This window comes from Diuraphis noxia, unplaced genomic scaffold (genome assembly GCF_037042655.1).
Source record: "Diuraphis noxia isolate RWA-SAM2 unplaced genomic scaffold, SU_Dnox_SAM2 contig0003, whole genome shotgun sequence".
NCBI lineage: Eukaryota > Metazoa > Arthropoda > Insecta > Hemiptera > Aphididae > Diuraphis > Diuraphis noxia.
The window spans coordinates 13,273,843-13,296,905 of NW_028301713.1; the positions used below are offsets into that span (position 1 = coordinate 13,273,843).

At 31.8% G+C, this 23,063-nt stretch overlaps 1 long non-coding RNA gene across 2 annotated transcripts in view; it reads right to left on the reverse strand.

Annotated features, from left to right (window-relative positions):
- Window positions 1-2,878: 2,878 nt before the first annotated feature.
- LOC149056761 (uncharacterized) overlaps window positions 2,879-23,063 on the reverse strand; it is a 101,334-nt gene continuing 81,149 nt past the window's right edge. For both annotated transcript variants that reach the window (XR_016191252.1, XR_016191253.1), the window contains 2 exons: window positions 4,384-4,590; window positions 2,879-2,997 (listed from right to left, as the gene is read on the reverse strand). This is a non-coding gene — a long non-coding RNA (uncharacterized LOC149056761). The remainder of the gene's footprint in view (window positions 2,998-4,383; window positions 4,591-23,063) is intronic.

Below are 23,063 nucleotides of genomic sequence, written 5' to 3' on the forward strand. Positions count from 1 at the left end.
ATATTATATAAATTTAGCGAGCTGAGTGCATTTGGTAAACATTTTAAATTATAAATTTTTTTTAACGAAAAATTCAACGTTGTATGTTAATGCGCCTGATGTATATTATGCAGTGTGCAGACATAATTTGTCTTAATTTATATTTTTAATATTATCAAGAACATAAAAATATACGTTGCTACAATATTTGCTTATTTAATTTAATCTTATTAAGAGCCAAATATATGTTTAAATTTTAGGTGGCAATAAGCGAGTACAACAAATCACCAAATTGCTTTATTATTTTAACGGTCGTAGTTATCTAATACATTAGTATGTATATTGTATAGTTTTGACGAATTTTAACTGCAGCATATAGACGTCTCAACATGCAAAAAAATAGTTTGATATTGTCTCTGCAGCAGTATTAAAATTTTCAAAAACGTTAATTATATTATCTTAGTAGTTCGAGTTTGAGAAAATCTGTGATTTCGTTTAAACTAAGCGAATTCATTATAGGTATCGTTCTTGTCCTTTATATCTGGTCATAATACAACGATTAACAATAAATTATATTATTGTACATAAAAGTCGTGTAGGTACCTACAGTATATTTAGGTACCTATATACATGATATAATCTGCCGAACTCGTATATTGAGTACAAAACAGAAGGAACAAGACGAATAACTATTATTATAATATCATGCAATGTAAAATCGAGTTCGTATAGTTCTTATACGATTTACAATAGCGAATGAAATGTCTGACGGGACATTATAGTATAATCACTAGGTATAAAATAACCAGCCGGGTATATAATATTAGGTATATATATATATATATATGTATAAGTCATATTATACGCGTTATTGCAATATGCTGTAAAAACGAAGAATAAAGAGTTGCAGCGGACTCGACGAAGATTATGTTATTCGTTACAGACGAGAATAATATCGTATATATCTATGAAGGTATGATATTAAAATAAAACAACGGAAGAATAATTATTACGTTCGGTCCAAGCACTTTGTTACCATGGTCCATAGCATACACACACACTCACAGATATATGGGCACGTATATACATGCATCATCTCTATGTTTTGTATTACATTTTCCGCTTAATTTATACGTCTGCTCCGTTCGTCCGATTCGTTATTAAATTAGATAGTGTATGATTCATGTACTTTTCCGTGGTTGTAAACTTATAAATAGTCGTAAACTTTTTTCGCTAAAAGGTCTATGTTACGTTGTGTTATTTGGTCTATTAATGTCCCCGTCCATATTTTACACGAGCCTACGGTAGCCGCAAACAAATAAACTTTGATACGTCTCGCGTGTCACAGATCCATATTATTTGGAAAATTCCCAAATAACCTTAACCTAACATTCTCGATAAATATCAAGGACTTGCAGCCTGCCCAACACGATAGAGTTGGCAAAAAATATATTTTTCAAATTTGTTATTAATAAATAATATAATGGTCTGATGAAAGTTTAAAATAAACATTGATTTCCGCTGAAATTCGAACAATATACCTTAATACAAATTTCATAGATTTCGCCAGGTAAAATGTTGATAGTTTTATGAATCCTGACTGATAATATATTATATAATTACGATTTCTTCAGACATAATTAAATATCATAATAATAATACGATAGATTTCATATTATTACATTATATTATATATATTATATATACTCGAAACGAAATTGGCAAGTTTAAGTAAAATATTAAGGGTGATAATTGTAAGTTTGAGACGTGTATCACAATAAGGCAGTCAACTTGATGTGAAAGTGACTGCGAAAGTTTAAGTACAATGTACATAATATTATATGTATAACAATATACGGCTGCTACTACGTGCAGGCTCAAGTATACCTATGTTATTACTTTATTAGGTATATATACCTACCGCGGTAGGGTGGGCAAGCGTGATTAAAAAAAAATCACGTGCGATTTAAACGTTCGTTCAAATCGCTCTGAACACGATTTCACGTGGTATTTCATTCATTAAATCGACCCGTCAGCGATATCGAAAAAAACACACACACACACACACATTAAAACGATATATACAAGCAATAACCGTGCGTCTATAGTACCAATACAGCTATACCTGTATAGACTTTGGTCGGGCGAGTCAAATTTTGTTTATCGTATTTTTTTTTCCTGCTGCATCGATGATTATCCGTACAAGAAACACTGACGCGGTGTATAATAATAATAATATTATTCACAGAATACACCTCGAGTTGGGCGTACCGATTTATCGCGTGCATAAATACGGTACGGGTACACACGCGTGTTTTAATGCTCGTACGGAGTGTAAAATCGTGAAGATTCGGTCCGAACGGGTCAACTAATAATTGGCTAATATTATTATATCTATCGAAATACGTGTAATTAATATCGTGTAGGCGAAAATGAGCTACCGTCATCGACTTCGCGATATAATACGTTATAATATTATTACGATGTTATTATCGGATATTATAATTCACGTAATATTACTAACGTACGCACGCTGTGAGGGGAGGGGAATGTGTTGGATAAACAATAAACCTCGGTAAAACGGAATACCGCGCGAACTTTATAGATCGGTAGATTTTGAGTAGGTATAACGATCGTGATGGTATGGGTATAATATTATTATGTATTATTATTTTTAAATTATAACACCTAAACATAATATTTATTCACAGGGCCCCAGTGGCGTATTTGAGCCTTCACCTAGGGGGGGGGGCGATATTAAGAGGAGTAAACCACCCCCACCAATTAAAAACATTTTTTTTAGACATAAAAAAACAACGCATTTTTATTATTTATTTAAGCACTTTTATTAAAGAATTTTTATTTACAATACAAAATCTATATTTCTTTTTTTAAGACATGTGAATCGATCAGTTACATCATCAACATTTATTTCTATAGATCTATGAATGTTTAATAATAAATGCCAACCCTGTAAGCCGATCCTGGCCCATTTTTTATCTCAGCCAAGTTTTTAACCTATTGACAAAATAATATAAAGTATCAGATATGGCTAATATAAGGATATAAGTAATAAGGATTGGAAAAGCCAAAAAGTGGATATGTGAAGTCGAGGAAAGTAGTAAACAAAAATAACAAAGAGAGAATATAACTACTATTACTAAAAACTAAATACAGAGCGATTAAGCAAATGCCACATTCCGAATAATTAAAACATTTGTTTCAAGGTTGTTAGTAAAGCTTTATACAGTCGAGATAACTCGAAAAACTTGACAACTTGATTTTTTATTTTATTCCCCTAGAATCTCGTTTACCCTATATTCGAGTAAAATATCTCGACTAATACATATTTTGAAGTAAAATTGTATCCCCCTTCAAGTTATAACCTAACCTAACCATTTAGGTAACCATTTCGACAGGTGACGTTCCGCTCCATCATTCGTTTGGCACGACTACGTCACCCAGTCCTCGGGCCAAATGTTCCATCTTTGCGTATCATAGAGCAATCACTAATCAGTAATCCGATTTATCCGATATAATATGTATTATCAGTTGACAGTTATCACAAAAATTTCTCATCCAAAAAATGTTATTTATTTATTAATTAAAATATTTAGATACACTTATATAAGTTCAACAATCATAAAATATTATTTTCAAAGATCTCTCGGGGGGGGGGGGGGGGGGGGCGATCGCCCCTATCGCCCCCCTCCCTCAAATACGCCACTGCAGGGCCCCACACGTTGGGGGGGGGAGGTTTCATAAGGACCCGTAGTACTGCAGCACTGAATTTTGAGGCGTCCGGCGTTCACGCAAATAAGAAATAAAATTAGAAAAATGTTCGGGGCTCGAATTTATAGTACTGTACCAAGGCCAAAAATATATTGATGTGGGGTGGCCTGCTTATTCATAATATTATATGGTATATGATACTAACTACATTACACGTATTTTAATGTCCATTGACGACGTTCTGGTGAGACTTAATAATTTTAAAACAATTACAAAATAGTAATAATGAGATATAAATACGCGATAAAATCGTCTCCCTATAACATTCTCTCTCGCTCTCATAAAAAAAAAGATACTCTTTTGAAAAAAAATGTGTATTCCAACCAGACTTTGGTGCTCAAATGCCGCCGTTGTTTGTATAGGTATAGTCTTAATATTATATATACCTACATAATTACACAAACATACCGTATTCTATGACGTTACATGCGCTTGACGATGACGTTTATATAAATAAATGTTGGTTGATAGGTGGCATTAATATACATATTATATTTAACAAATCGTAACCGTAATCTCTAATTCTCAAGAAGTTAAGACTATACCCAGCCGTGGCTATAAAGTTATGCAATCGTCTCGGATTATAATAATTTTTATTACATAAGTTCCTACCTAGCTACAAGTGGTTCTCGTCGATTCGTCATGATTATTGAGTAGCGCCTCGCCCTCGCCACATCTCACCACGTCTATTAATTGATTTAGCTCTACGATAAGACGAAAGTGGCTGCAGCACAGATCGGCGATGCGACTTTTCCGGTATGAAGACTTCAGGTTTTCACAGACTCCGACGAATGACCCGTGTTATCATGGTACACCGTTCTAAAAAACAATAAAAAACTGATTGCGTTATAATATGATCGTCAACCTGTATAGTGCCGTAAAACGAATGGCAGCGCTCTGATTGGACGTCTTTAGCGTCGAGATGTGCAACAGGTAGAGCATATTTTTTTATTATATAGTAAATAGTTATCATTTCCATCATCGATTATAAAGATAATTGATAAAACACGGCAATAATAATGCATTATAATGATACGATCGATCAACGGCCGTGTCATTAATAATGGTAAAATGAAAAACACTTCGCGTTCAAAATAATCGTGAAATCGAAACCGGCGATGTTATCTCCAAAAATAATTATTGTCGATTCGTTTGAAAGGCGACGTCGTCTTTGCGGATTGGTGATAAATCGTGTAATGGGTTCTATCCGGCCAGATAATATGTAAATTATATTATATTATGTATACAGAGTTTTTATACGCATTAAATCCTCATCATCATTTATTATACACTTGTACGAATGTTATCGGACTCGTTTCATAACTGAAGTCCAACTGACTAGACTAATTTTACGAGTCAGTGTTTTTGGAAAAAAAAAATTTTATTTTATAGTTTTAATGTACCTACTTAGTGTTTATTACGCATCACCTGCAGATGATAGGAGTCACCGATATGATCCGTATACAAGAATCACATCGATTAATTAATTTCATTTACTATAACCATATTTGCAAGAGTTGTTTATAAATTGATATTATGTACTTTTTTACTATCAATCTTTTTGTAATGACTATATTTTATTTTCATTTATGTCATATAATAATGGAAATTTATTTTTTCCAAAATGTTTCTATGTAATACAATAGTGTCTTATATTACTTACAAAAAAAAAAAATCATAAAACAACCGTCTAGGAAATTATACACAGGTGGTTAAACGAATCACACCTCGTGTGTTCTTGCAATACATAATATTATATGAGTACCTATACTTCGTTGTACAAATACGTATTATATATACTTTGTGCATGATCGCCCATAGGTATTTAAGTATAATAATATACAATATAAAAGTGTATTAGGTACGTGTACAGTATTAAATAATATGTATATACTATATATATATATATGCACCTACAGGTCGTATTTAATAAATAATATCTATTATAGTGAGACGGTGCATTGCGTGCATAAGATTTACGAAAAAAACTAAAATAATCGTCGGCGTTGAGGTATTTTCTCGGTTTACATTCATATTGTTAAACATACGTATTATTATTATATTATGTTGGTAAGCACTACATGATGTATTGTGCATAATAAATGTAGAATAACAACAATAATACAATACGATATTATTACATGTGCGAGCTATAATATAATATCGTGTACCGAATCCCGTGGACCGGCCGATTCTGCGGGACGATGATAAGTGTGGGGGGGGGATAATTTATATACTATAAATAGTGTCGTTATCAAAAGGACGTTAATTACTATCGGTCGACCTTATTATTTATACACAACACACGGCGGCCGTTTACGCGGTGTGACGGCAGATAGTCATCGCGTATAGAGTGCTATATAGATGCAGGTACATATATATATATATATATATATATATACCATACGTGCGTGGCGTGTCGTAAACTATACAATAACAATATTATCATCTATATAATATATAGGTACGGTATTGTGTGTGTGTGTGTGTGTGTGTGTGTGTGTGTGTGTGTGTGTGTGTGTGTGTGTACGCGCGCGCAAGTACCTATCCTGCAAGTGGGCCACGAAAACAGAAGCCGCGGGAAGGCGGCGGCGGCGGCGGCGGAGCACCCGGTATCTGGTATGCTCTTCGCACGTGAATATAGGTGGTACTTTATACCTATGGTGTATATTAGGTATACACGAAGCGGTTTTAATGAGCGGCGCGCATTCGGACAAGGTTACGAACAAGTGTTTAATGCCCAGTACAGATACCAATCGACGACGGACTTGTTGTTATTATTATTATTGTTGTCGGACAGTATTTGTGTGTGCGTATATATTATATATGGTTTTTATTATCATTATTATTACTATTCGATTCGGACGCCCCCGTCGTCGTCGCCGTCCGTCCGTCCGTTCGGAAATCGGCGTAATGGTAGCCAGTTTGGGTGGCCTCGGGAATAATATCGATACATTATTGTCAGTCGGTATATATATATATATTAATAACGAATGAACGTACCTATATAATAATATATAAATCCGAGCGGGCGCGTCATTATAATATCTCATTTCCCTATCGGATCGCCACCGACGCCGCCGCAGCAGCAGCCACCGAACACTCTCGTCGCGTATCGTACCTACATTTTCGGGGGGGAGGGGGGTCGAAACAAGTTATTTTTTATTTTTTCTCATGCATTTAAACCCATACTCGCAATTAACACGGATCTACCGTTCTCTTTCTCTCGGCGAGACGGCCCTCGACTCGTATAATATGCTATATACAAATCTATATAGGTGTACTTATCTCGGCACCGCGTCAATCCAAAAAGTAAAGGCCACTATATATATATGTATTATACCCACGTCACGCTACGGTTAACAAAAATATGATATACATATGTTTCGATTTCCTTTTTTTATTAGCATCCGAATTTCTGCGTATATATCACTTAAAAAAATACCAAAATATATGTGCACCAAAATTCGGTGGATATAGTATATATTATAATACTATGGAAGTGTGTTTATTTTTAAAATTGCGCCAATTTAGAGTATTATTATAATAAGCATAATAATTATATAATTTTATCGCACTAACGCAATAATTGTAGCTGATAGATGTAAAATATTAGGATCATCAGCAGTTTAATAATCACGTAATATAGAACGCATCTGCACTTACGCAACAAAATTATAATTTTAAAAATGTTTTCTTAAATATATATACACGCACGTTGAGATTAATATGTTTATTTATTTTTCAATATTAACCTACTAATATCTGCATGTATGTCTACAATTCTAAAACATTAAAAATAATATGCTTTGAATCAAATATAACATAATATGTTATGTAGTTAAATCGTAAAAAAATACTCTTAAGTTATTTATCACGTAAAAAAAAACGATTTTCTGTAAATTTTTTCTAAACATTTAATAGCAAAATACACTTTGATTTATCATAATATATTTACAAAAAACACCGCGATATCAAGTTATTATTTCGTATGTTTTTCGATTGTGAGAGCACATATAACTTAAAATGCATTTAACGTTAAAACGAGTATTATTTGAACGTGAAAATTTGAAATAAATTAACTGCTTCGTTTACATATTTGTTTTTAGAACAAAATGTTAATTTAAAAATTTCTTTAAAATATATAATATATAAATTATTATATACATATTATAGTATACTATAAATAATAGGCGTGTCGCGTATTTTAACGACTTTCAAAGCATATTTTTATAGTTTCGCATGCATTTATATAAATCCATAAACTAATAAAATTATAACGAGATTATAAACGAGAAAAACGTCGACCATAAAGAATAACATTTTGGATAACAGTTCGACAAAGTCACATCGGTACAATATAAGATAGGTAGTAGTTGCAGCCAGCTGCAGGAATTTAAGCCACTGCAGTATGATATCTGAACTGCAGTCATCAGCCAGTGTTTGCAAATTCCAATAACGTCATCAGCAATCCACGTACAAAATATACAATGACGAAAAACATTTGGTGGATTGCAACGTTTTTCTTTTATTTTAATCATCATGTTTTATAAATCGTGTTACGGTTAATTAGACAAATAATTATTTATCCTACAATTAATAATAATCGATTCGAATCAATAAATTCGTACGAGTATTATTATATTATTAGATAATTCTCTACGCGAATCGCATTATATGCTCATCTGAAACAAATCGCTCGACATTTATGAGGAATATTTTATCAACACGATATATGTATGTATAATATAAGCCAAGCATATACCTAATGTGTGATTATTGGTGTGAAGGTAATCGAGAACACAATATTAATGTCTATATACGGATTTTCGATTCAAACGAATAAACGCGTATTAGTTTTTTAATACCTTACCACTTACCAGAGTATTGGTATACATTACATGGTATAGGTTATTACGTATATCATACCGGGCGCGTGAGATTTCACGAGCTCATACGAAATCGTATTAAAAATAAATAAACATACCTATATTAATTTACATCGCTAAAAATAAACTATAGGTACTACATATGGATACGTCAATACGTGTAATATTCTTGCAGATAGTTCTAATTGATATGGAAACATCAATCCGAATAAACATTTATACTTAACTGCAACTCGTCAAAAACCGGGAGTGATAATTTGCAGTAGGCGCCTTAAAAGTGCAATTAAAAGACAAATTTTATAGTTGAACGTTATTATTATTTCCGCCGAAACTAGATTTCGTATTGCTGTATTTAAAAAAATATATCGTACCCATTATATTATTATGTAAATCATGACCAGTAATTGCCTCGTACATTGTAACATTATACCTATACGATAATGTGGACGGATTAGAGTTACTGGGAATTCTTTAAGACTAGTCATTAGTTAATAAATTATGACAAATAATAATAATATAATTAAATCGATTTAATTACTGTCTGCAGTATATCTTCGAATGCTCGAATAAGTATAAAATGACTAGTGAATAAAGTGCTGTGATATAATTACCGCCGTTTCGATTTATAATTGGTTAGAAATTTCGCTTACCTGAAAATATAATGTGAAAAATAAGTCGTATTAATAGCTAAGACCCAAGAATATTTATTCCTTTACCATATTTTATACCATGATATAGGTATAAATAAATACATTATTTAATAAAATTTAAAACTGGTTTCCGATAAACGGATAAACGGCCGATTTTATACGGTTTTCTATATCTTTTCTATAATTTTTCAATAATAAAGTTCAGCCAATAAAAGTTATATAACCATTCCCTCATTATCGTTTAAATTATACGTTACTATCGGGTTATAAACGGTTATAAATCAAAATTGTGAGGAATTCAAGCGTGGAGTTCACCTATAAACTTTCAAATCTTAAAATGCTTAAGGCTTCTTAGTCCATTTGCAAGTCTTCGTCAAATTGTCTCCGCTCCGTGGTGTATAACAAATAATAACCTCCTTTTAAGACTTCAGAATTCAAGTACTTATTATCAACAAGAAATAGCCACTTCCACTTTCCGCTCAGTCCTGATCAATTATTAACCTGTTGGATGATATTACTATAGATGCGTACAAATCCTGCATTTCGTTAAAATGTATAGTTTAATTAATAGTTTAAAGTATAATCTCATCATCATTACACTAAAAAGTAAAAGAGTTATTTACCTATTATAGAAAATTTAAAAAAAAAAATCACCAATTCATAAAAAAAAATTCACGTCAGAATTTTAGCGTTAAAAATTTTAATGATATTCAAAATCGGGTAAGTATAAGCAAAAGCGAAAAAACCTATCTAAAAGATAAACGAAATACGAATTATAATAAATTATTTATAATCATTGTTGAAATCACTACATAGCTGTTCTTAACAACCCGTACCAATATAATAAAATACATAATAATATATATATATATATCTATTATATATGGTTGAACACAATAAACACAATAACATCATGTTGTTCCGATGAAATCTCGTTATTATATTATATAGTATAATAATAAATATATATTGCAATAGATTTGCAAATATAATATTACATGTTATATTGACAAATATGATTTTTTAATTGTAAGCGCATAATATAATATACTCCCGCGATGTCATCTTATACTATCGTATAATATTTATACTTATATAATGATCTATGTAATATAATAATATGATGGTATATATGCAGCTGAGCGTTATATCTTATATGCAGCTGCTGACTTTCAAAGGATTACGGGTTATAAACGTATATTATTATTATATACCTAGGTACCTACTTCAATATATAATATTGCGTTATATATGTTTCACGTGTGTGACATATATATATAAACATATTATATACATATACACTGTAAGACGTTAATAAATATTAATTTTTCGTTTTACGAACTAACCGCAAGTACATAAATATTTATCGAAGCTTTCGTCGTACACGTATTACGTCCGTCGGATCGATCAATAAATCTCGAAAGCATATCGAAGTCACGTGTACCAACAACCTATACAGGCTGATTCTTTTATCAAACAACACTCATTATTTCAAAAACTATTGACTTTTTTCAATTTTTTTTTTTTCAAAATTTTAGATCCATCTTGTTCTAGAACTAAATATTTTTTAAAAATATTTTAACCCTTATATTTATCAGGTAAACCATTATCAACTTTTGATTTTAAAATGACAACCTATACTTAAAATTTCATAAACTAATAAGGCTATTTTTTCAATGAATTTTTACGTTTAAATTTTCAATTTTCGTTAATATAGCCTCCCAAAGTTGGGTGGTTTTGGGTGGTGTTTGTGTGTTATAGGTGTATGTTAGGTGGTATTTACACACGAACACCATATAAGTATGGTGACCAGACGTACTTATTTTATAAGGACAGTACTGTTTTTTGGTAACATGTCCTACTGTCCTAAATAAATGGTCAAAGTATACTTGAATGTACTTATTTTTAATAATTTAATAATTGTAAATGGAAAAAAAATTACCTAAATTCAAATTTAAGGGATTTAAAAAAAAGCTGTCATCAAAAAAAAAGTTTTAATAGGTACCGTGATATAGTGTTAATATTGTTATCACGGCTTTAGATACTATCTAATAATAATATAAATATAATAATAATAATCTAAGTTCTATAAAGTTGTCTTTTATTAAGTATTTATTATTATAAGTTTTGTTTTTCATGAAGATCCATAATGAATAGTTACCTATATATAAAAACACATATTTTATTTTTCACTGTTAGTAAGATTAAAAATCTGTGATGCATATTTATGTTTAAAAATAAATAAATGAATTTAAATTAATGTTATATTGTTGGGTAATTATATTGATATATATATACACATAATGTATTAGCCTATATTATAATGTACTGTTTTTTCTCTTTTAATATCTGGTCACCATACATATAAGTGTTGTTTGATGAAAGAATCACCCTGTATATATATTTATATCTACCGTGCTGTAGGCCTGTAGGTGCATTTACTGGATATAATATACTGAGCTGCAGCGTGCAAAGTCAATATCGCGATGACATCGTGTATAACGGGTATATATATATATATATATATATATATATATATATATGTATATACTTAAACAGTACACGTGCACCTATATATTTATATAGGTACAACAGGAAGTAATACATTTTTTTTTCTCTCCTATTCGCGCAGTAGGTACATATACACTGCAAACGTATTTAATTGGACTTCGGGCCCGTAAAATGTTTTGTCGAAATTCCCTTCGCGGATCTTATCACCCAAAATAAATACACACACCCGATGTGTCCTTATTCAGAAAACCCAGTTTTTCGAAGAGACTGCAACAGCAACGTCTCTATTAATTTGGCCCGGGCCGTCGTCCATCGACCGTGTTGTAATTTACGATGCGAACAACTTTGCGCGGCGCGGAGGAGGAGAACAATACAATTGTGAAAATTAAAATAAAAAAAAAAACACGAACCCAACCGAAACACGGCCGAGTAAAAACTGCATTCCACCATTATAATATACGTATGTATGCATGCGCGCGTACCTATGTATAATAATATTATACCGACCGAACACAAACGTCTCCTTCAGCTTTGTACTACACTAGCAGCAGCAGCAGCAGCAGCCGCATCACAGACGACGACGTACCTACACGTGTATATAAACGCGTGTAGGCATATGTGTGATGATGGCAATAAGTGTGCCGACAAGAGAATACAAATCAAGCAAACAAAATGTGAGTGTGTGAGCACAATACACCGCTGCAGTACGCGCCTCTCTGCAACACGTTGCAGGAGTCGTGTATATAGACACGAATATTCTCTCGGTGCATAAAGCCTCGATTTAAATATTAACACAGTACCAGCTATATAATATGTACGCTCGCGTGTGACAGTGTTAATATTCTTTCCGATAATTATTATAATGGGTTTCTCGTTTCTGCATATAACATCATATATGTAGGTATACAACATATCGCAGTATTTATATTAGCTCGGAGACGCGTGCGAGTATGGGACCTACTACAGGTGTGATGTATAATGTGATGTTCAACCATAAAACAATATAAAGGTATACATATATATACCTCGTCCGGATCATATATATGCAAGCAGTCATCATAATATATAATACGTATTATAATATGTTATGGTGATTGGTATATATATATATATATATATATATTGTGTATGCGCCGCGACAAAAAAACATTTAAATGCGCTGTACCTATATTTATTTAATATCACTAAAATATACATATATATATTGCGGCACACTCATCGTAATGTATTATTATTATTTCCGTTACGATGAAGGTATATGTAGGTAATATGCGCCTTCGGTCGCAGACATGATGTAAACACTGCGCACAACAGTGACTTATCGACAAAGCGTTTTCGCTAATTGATATTTCCGTATATAGGTACCCAATGCAGTTTTAAGTACCTACACTTTTAACGTTTAGTTACTTGTTAAAATTACCGAGTATATAGGTACCCAAAAAAATCTGAGATGGTTGATTTGTAACATTTTACTTAAAAGTTAGCGGACGAGTCAGGCGTTTACAACTTCTTGTTTAGTACCTAATATAGTAATATGAATTGTGATAACGCAATTTAAAGATACATTAAATATAATTTTTTATTTTACTATGTGACATACTGACGATGCATAGACATTTTGATAAACCCCTCCACAGTAAAACTAATATAATTAATCATAGATGGTATTTTCTATCACTATAATATTTTCACAAAAATAATCATATTGACTTTGATAAAATTTTTGTTATCAAAAATATTTTTAGTGGAAGTTCATGTCAATTCTTTCATCTTTGTACATATACTTATTTAATAGTTTCATATTATATAATACAATATACAGTTAAAATTTAAACATTTCCAATTCCAACGTATTTTCTATGAACTTAAACTTAAAATATATATTAATAATCATAATATGTTATATAAATCGCCTTTTTTAACCCAGGATCACTCAAGCGTTAGATTTTTTTATAGCTATATATATTATTAATTTACTGATTTACATCGAAGTACAAATTCAATTTTTATATAATTTATATTCATCGCATTATATAATCTATAGACATATTATGTGAAATAATTTTGAAACCCCCACCCCCCACCCATCTCTCGCAGAAAAACCACAGTCAAAGAATTTAATATATTATCTATTATTATGATGTCATTAGTTTCATGATTATATAGACAGAGCATTGGATAAAGGGGTGTTTATCTTTGATTCAATTGATTAAAGTGATATTCTAAAAATAAGTTGAATGTTAGATTTTTCTAACCGTGCCAGCTGTCGAGAGTTAAATGTACCTACATGAACTTTCGTACGGTAGTATATTTATATAGGTAATTAAAACTTAGGTATATTCACAACAATAAAATAATTCAATATATTGTAGCCAGCCACGTGGTACTAAGTATTGTTCATGTACATATTATATATTGTGTATTGTATATTATTATACGAAAAATAAAACACTACGACTGATGTACAATAATGGGTCGTCGCGTTACAAAAAAAAAAAATCTGCCCTACATAATATAGTATACGTGTGTATACATCCGAAGTAAATTATTATTATCAAACAACCCGTATATAATATCGTAGCAAAAAAAAAAAATGATATATCACGTACAATAAATCGTCGTAAACGGAGGCGATCGCGCGCGCCAGACCGATACGGCAGGAGCGCCCAACAAGGCGTGATGAGAGCACGTCCGACTGACGGAACACGCGCGCGCCCGCTGCAGCTGCGGCGACCGTTACGCGAGCAAACAACAACAACAAAAAAAAAAAAAAAACCGAAAAAAATTTCAATCGAAAACAAAAAAATCTTTTCACCGTTTTCCCGTACGATATACCACGCGTATACGCCCGCCGCTCTTTATAGAATACGTTTTATATTGTCGTTGCGAGTTTTTTTTTTTTTTCTTTCCGTACACCGTTAAAACGTAATCTCGTAAGAAGGCTGCGAGGGCGGCGAAGGAGGGCACGTGTCCCTCTCGACGTTGCAATAATAATAATAATAACAACAACAAGCCGTGCGGCATATTATTATAAAAAATACGAATATACTCGCACGCGCGCGTACCGGCACGTCCACCCTCACACACCCGGGTTTCTATTATGCTCGAAATGTATTATTATTATTATTATTACACGTGCGCGCGCGCGATCCCCGCGAGTCTGTGAAAATGAAATCGCGCCAAACTGGTTCCGTTCCGGCCGCGCACCGTCACCACCATCATGATGCATTATCGTCGTCCCCCGCACTATAGAGTGTTAAACAATATAATATTATAATTATATAATATGTATATGACATTATAATATTAATATTAAAATAATAAAATGTCGTACCTACGCGTATTCTGGTGGATGTATATAATGATATTGCGGTGTGATAATTTTTTTCGCAAAAACTCGGACGCGCGCGTGCAGCAGTGGCAGATTTGAGGGGGGGGGCGACGTGGCGACCTAACCTAACCTAACTATAGCGCCGTATGATAAAAAGAATATGAAATTCATAAGTCATAGCTATAACATTAAACTTATGAATAAATGATACAAAAAAGGTAATTTTTTTAATATGAAAATCGGAAATGTGTATTCAGTTACGTCTTTTTTATTACCTATCAATCTATGATACCAATTCGCCCCCTCTTCAAATGATTTTCAGATCCGCTACTGGCGTGCAGTAATACAACAGAGTATCAACACTTTTTGTCCGCCAATAAATGACGACGCGACGATTATTGTAGTGAAATTAGTGTCACACACCCGCCCACCCTTTCTAAACACTCGTAAATCCGAAAATCTCGAAATTGTACAGATCAAAGATTCTCAAACGTTGTGTTTTGTGGATCGGCTACGTATCATTATATATTGTACCAGTATAGAGATTACTAAAAAACAGAACTATTCGAAATTTCGATACATTTTTTACAACAATAACTTAAGTGCATTTAACGGTATAATATATATATCATATAATACCTATATATTTTACGAATAAAAAACGAAATAGTTTCAAATCCGTTTTCTATATACAAACATTAATAGAAACATTTTAATTTATTAATTGTCTATACGTTTGTACCGCAGTTTGAGAACCACTGGTATAGATGATGCGATTCTGAATTTCTAACGTGATATTTCATAATATGCAAGTATACAGTGTCGTTGGATGTCGTATTATGTAGGTACTATAAAACATTATATTGTGTGACGAGTAATATTTTGTGGTGTTCGTCTCGGTGAATTCGTGAAGGGTGTAAAGTCAAAACATCTCGAAACTTAATCCATACCGCGATGTATACAGCACGGTTATCGGTTAACCACGCATACCATTATATTGCAACGAGGGTATAGTTTATTATTATGCATATATAGAAGAAAAATAGTTATACGGTATTATAAATTGTACCTACCTATATCTCTCTAAGTCTCGGCAGCAGTAAAAAAAAAAAAGAGTAATAATCGTAGTCCGTAAGCCTGCTGCATTATACGCCATTATTCAATCATATACAATTAATAAATACCTACATACATTATATATATATATATATATATGCTATATTTGATTGGCAGACACTTTTTGTGAAGCGATCGGTTGTCGACAATCGCGATTGTGATGACCGACAATCGACCACCCTTGCAACTGTTTTGTATCGGTTCCGAACAGTGTTGAACGATTTTCTTTTTACGTTTCGTAGTTGTATATTTTATACGTATAGGTATATCGTGTATGCATATAAACATGTGCGTTTATCTCAAGGCAGTCATATCCTTTCGGGTATGGATTGCGTGTCACTTATATAAATATACATCGCTGTAGCCACACCACCCTCTGGGCGAACCTTGCTCAACACAAGAGGTTCTCCGAGTGTACACAGAAACGTTTTAATAAAATAATAATATGATAAACGCGTAAACATAATATATTATAATATACGCGTACTGCGTGGCTGCAGCACGCGTTGATTCATAAATTAAGTCGTTTTAAACGAGTTCAACAGATAAATACGTTACGTTCCTTAGACGGGTCGAAGGGGTGGGGATGAGTAACGAATTGGCGTTCCCGTTACACATAATATACGTATAATATGCGTGTTGTGTGTGTGTGTGGGTGTGTGTCGTAATCCTTCGGAGGGTTGATCGTATATGGACGGAGTGCGCAATTATGTACAAAATATCAATATAAAGTCAAGACCGGACAAATTAACAATTGTGCTACTAACTAGTTAAGTAACTATAGAAAAAATTAAGTTAAGTTAAAATTCATGTTATATGTTTATATACAATATATGTACATTATGTAACTTCGTAAGTTAAAGTAACTAAACTTAGTTTAAGCACTAAACGTTTTCTACAAAATATTAAAATTGTATAACTATCAAACAATTATAATAAATTGATTTCGATATATTTTCAAGCTCGGAACAATTTTTTTCAGAATTTTATAGAAGGCGATGAGCGTTTACAGGAGATGGAAATTTGTATGGAACAATAATTTTTAAACCATTTACAGTTTTGTAATCATTTTGTGTTTTTGAATTCGTAAATACAAATTAGACATAATAAGTGATTCTGGTATAGGTACCTACTAAAGTGTTGATAGCCGATAGTTATTTGAGATATTTATATTCATAGACAAATATATCTTTGAACTATTATATATTTATATTGGCATCTATATAATGTAGTATTGGGTGTGGAGTGGCCGAGCGGACTAAGGCGTCTTTTGCGACGCACGTAGTCGCCGGTTCGAATCTTGGTCACGGGCGGCATCGCTCTTTGGGCATTTCGCGATGTCTGGAGAGAGAGGCCGCCGCCCCCAAACCGGGCATGGCAGAAACCTACGGGTGCCCATTCAAAATTCTGCCAAAAAAAAACCCACGTGTAAAAAACCTACAGTACCTTCCCTTACAGTTCCTCAGGCTAATGACCTTAGTTGTCGAAGCCTTAACCCTAATAAAAAAAAAAAAAAGAAAATGTAGTATTGTACTTGAATTAGTCTTGAATTATTGATAAACTCAATCAATAGTAATGGAAAATATAAAGAGTGTACATTTTCGAATATCTTTGAGTGACTTTAGGTTTAAACATCAGAAATCTTACGTGCACATTAGCACATATAAGTATCTAATATTTCTTAAACAAATTAAAATATACCTAAGTAAAAGTATCAAAATTTAACACAAGTTAATCATGTTTAATACATAATATTATATTATTTAAAAAAATTACTCAAAGAACAAAGTTCAATAATATTATTTAATATTGTTTATATTAAGTTGTACATTATGCTACATTCCAAAGAGGTATCCGTTCGTGAACTGTACAAATAAAAAATATCAAAATAGATCATGGTAGGTATATTATTAAAATATCAAATCAGATTATAAACCAAAATTATTATACTTATTTTGTACACCTATATGTATAGAAGAGCTGATAAAAACCGAAAATAAATTATTTATGAAAATAATAACCTGCAGCAAATTCATAATATCTAAATTCGATATTTGTATAAAAATATGCTATTTTATGCATGTGTGATTTTTTAAGAAAAAAAATTTCAGAAAAAGAAAAGAAATTTCTAGCTAAGAAGTAGGCAAGTGTATAATGTGTTACTGCAGCGTAGTCTTAAAAAAAATCTTTTGCCGTTTTTAAAAAAGATTTAAAATACAACGGACTAATTTTAAAATTTCGATGAAGAAATTTCGTTACATTATAATATTATATGCTATAAAAAGTCACTCTCTGACTCTATTACGAGAACTTCAACCATACCTATTACCTACCTCATACCTATATACATAAAATGATGATAATATCATGTCTTCATTACCGTGACTAAATAATAGACTAATATACAATATATACGCACACGCTTTGAAACTATCGTGGAGACGTTCTTTTGATTTTTTTAACCAAGGAGAAAACGGCAATAATAGTGTCCGACAAGTCAAAGAAAAGAAAAGAAAAATTGACATCGGATTGTAGAAAATACAATTATTTATAAGAGAGGTGCCTGTATAGGTTAAGCACGATCGTCGCGCGTATATATATTATTATTTTTCGGTGTCATCCGATCGACGACCGCGACGTATGTACGTTCGTGATCACGCGGCGGCGGCGTGTCGCCGTCTTCGTCGCCGGGGCCGGACCGTGCAGCAAACCTGATCTCGCCTTTTCGTGCGCAGACAACGCGGCGGCAATAAATCAGGACGCGCATTAGCCGCGGTGCGTGGAACTATTAACGCCGCCGCGCAGCCTCCATCGATACTTTCCAGATTCGGCCGTTATTTTATATTATATATTATTCGTCGTCATCGTCGTCGTTATTATTATTTACTCGCCCGGTAGAAGTCGTAAATTGTGGGGGCCCCGAAACGAATAAATACGAAAAAAAATAATAATAATAAAAACGAGTTTTTATTCATATAAACGCACTCGCGTATACATAGCTATACGCGTATATACGTCTTATCTGCGAGTGTGTGTGAAATCGCATTTCTAGGTTCGTGACAACCTCCGCCGCGGCAAGCAGCAATTCGGGGACGCGGCACCATTTTTTTTTCGTCTTCTCTCTCTCCTCTCGTGCTCTTATAAGTAGTGTTTTTTTTTCGGGCTTACTAAGGTTAAGTGCACCTCGTGCCCGCACATCGGTCGCCGGACGTATACTCGAGAGATACGTACCTACATTATACATATCATACGTAGGTACTATACGCTGCGTGTATACCGTGAGGAAAACAAAGTTTTTTATCCGACGACAATGTCTGCAATGTACATAATATGTAATATATATGTTTTATGTATCGCCTATATACACGGTATACGGGTACACGCTCAGACACAGTGCTCGGCAGCAGAGATGAAGAGGTAAAACGTAGTACGCGCGACAGAAAAAGTAAAGAGGGAAAAACGATAATTGGTGTTTTTTTTGTTTTGTCGACAATAATATATTATACCGCGTGCGCAGAAAAATTGCCGGTTTTTATTTTAAAGACAAATGCATTTATTGTATAATATATTATTATTATTTTGAAAACTATCTACACATGCGAAGTGGCTATAAAAAGATAGGTTTACGAATATCAGATACATACACATGTATATTATGCCCACGTTTGTGATATTTTCATGATTTATGCTCAAAAATATATATAAATTATAAATTACGATAATTACTGCAGTGCTGGGTTCTTTGGGAGACAACAATAATGCCATAATACCTATATATACTTACCAATTTCATGATATTGCTGCACGCCGTCTATGTAATCAACAGCAGTTTTATATACTGCTGCTGCATGTCTGCTGCAGGTAGCTACTATTATAGTAGTATATTATGTATATAGGTAATTCACACCGAAGTGCCTTCGCTGGTTGGTTCCTCCAGACTTCCCTCAAGACACTCAAGCTAAAATATACATATATATATATAATTTTAAAAAATAACATCATTTATGCTTATTGTAATTTTTTTTTTATGTACAGATTGTATAAAATCTAGATTAAAAAAAAAAATGTATATAGGTAGGTACTACTGTACAAGCGACGGTACATAATATCATATTACCCGTATTGCTTACGTACATAATATATTATAATTATATCGCAGTTTGCTGTACACTAAAATAGAATATAAAATATATGGTGGGATAAAAACATTTTCGGAAGGGATTTGACAAAATTATTATACGCATGTACCTACCTATACTTAGCTGTTACACGAAATCTGTACGATTAATAAGTACATAATTTTTATTCTGGTTTATTATATTATATACGGCAGTGTTCGTTTATTAAATAATTCAAACAATTATAAATATAACTGATTTTATACTATTATTTGTAAGAAAACGAATAGTTCAATGACTTTAATATAATGTAATGCTAATCTACACGGTTTTTAATTTTTTTTTCAAGTGCTGAAAATTTGTGTTATCTAGGCAAAATAATTATATTTCTGTTTTTAAGTTTTGTAAATACTACTTTTATTATATATATATATATATATATATATATCATGACCACTAACCCACTAACCTTTACACAATATCAACATTTGAAAAGTTTTTGACTCAAATTACAAAATATAATGATGTATTATTTAACTTAATTTTTTTTTAAACATCATTGTAAAAAAACCCATATGTACATAACTATATAGTCTAATATAAGCTTATAATTTTGAGGTTGATGCTATAACAATAAAAAAAAAATGATTTATTGACGTTCTGACTTGCAGTAAGTTGTAAATTATTAAATTAACGTTTCCACAGACTAAGCAAACTAGCTGGTACACTAAAACCTCTTATCGAGCTTGTAACTTAAAAATTTATATGTGTATATAATACAGTAATTTGTTACTACTTATTAACCAATTTATGTACACGAATAAGGTTTAAAAAAAAATCGATTACCTATTTTTCTTACTGCCTCAAAATACTTTTAAACCGAAAAATTGCGTTATTTTATTTTATTTCATTAATTAACGGTTATCCGAAAAACCGCCACCGAGTGATTTTCTATTATATAATTTATTAATTAAATTAGAAAAGCTTACATTTCAGCATAATATTATTCGCATATAATTGCATCTAACTCATAGGTATGCTTACAATTTGTCTGTATATCTATTGACGGAGCGTCATTTGCCTATAAACTACATCGTTGCTTAAATGATATATTGTTCTATTGATTTAGAACTCGGCATACTGGTTTATTGGGCAACTGATGATAAAACTACGCTGCGCATATTCGGGGATTATTTTATTACCTTTCGCGGGATAAAATTATTCAAAATCAAAATAATAATCGTGTTATTTATGATATAGGTATGATAATATATTATGCATAAATGGTTTCACACTTGATCACATTAAACGGTGTTTTCAGTGTTTATCGCTCGTTCTAAGTCCTATTATATGACCAGATGAGTTTATTATTCCGTGACGTGACGACCCTAAAAATATGTGTCAATGCGATATAGGTGCGTGCCTATTTTATATCGTTAATATTATATTATTCTTATCAATAACGAATTCGGATGCGCGATTCATGTGCAGTTACGTCAAAGTATTCACACATTATAGAAAGTAATGTTTTGAGCAAGTCCGACAATAGATCATTTTAATACAATACAATATAATATGCATAACAAATCCTCGGAAAAAAAAAAATTAAAAAAAAATTAAAAATTAAAAAAATGAAAAAAAAAATGTTGTAAAAATCTTAAACCATGTAAACATACCACAACTGTAACTAATGGCCATGTAGTTGCCGAGTTTTTATTTGATCAATAAAAAAAAAAAAATCCTCGGAAATCCATCATCGATGAATCAAGCACTGGGAGAAGAGAACTACAAAAATATATATAATTTTTTTCACAAATATATAGGTTTATCAAAATTAATGAAAAAAAAAAATTGTACATAGCATATTTTACATCCCCCTTTATAGAAATGTCTCCCCATAATATTATTAACTTGTAATTACTTTTAGGCTAATGACCTGGGATGTTGAAGTCTTTTACTTCAATAAAAAAAAAAATAATAATATGCATAACATTGAATTGTAGAAATATATGGATGATATATAGATGAACTTGCCGTAAATATACTATGACAATAAACTTCATTAAACGTAATGCAGTTGTCCATATAACATAGTGTGGCTATACATAATATTATTATATACAAATACGAATATCAGAATATATTAAATATTACTTCTATCCTGGGAAGTATTGGTTGCGATAATGACTAGAATATTTACATATGGATATGCATATCATCGTATATCATATTGAAAAATAGATACCTATATATATATATATATATATATATATATATATATACAAACAAACGTTTTAAATGTATATATGGGTTATCGGCGTTGTCACGTAAAGACTAAAAAACATAAAATCCATTATAATTTTTTGATTTCTTATTTTTTTAATAATCAACTATCATCGTGATTAATATAATTCAACTGATTAGTGATTATTATATATAATCATTTATATCGTTTTAATTAATTAAAAATAAATATACAAATAATCTTATTATAACATATATTTTATTGCCTAATCTGTAAATTATTATTATTTATTTATGATAATTAGGCGCTTTTACCGAGAATAATAATTATTTTTATAGTTTATATTATAATCATATAAAAATAGATTGAACATTTCAAAAGATTAAATCAAATAACTCTGCATCGCGCATTATGAAATGGTTGATTTTTTAT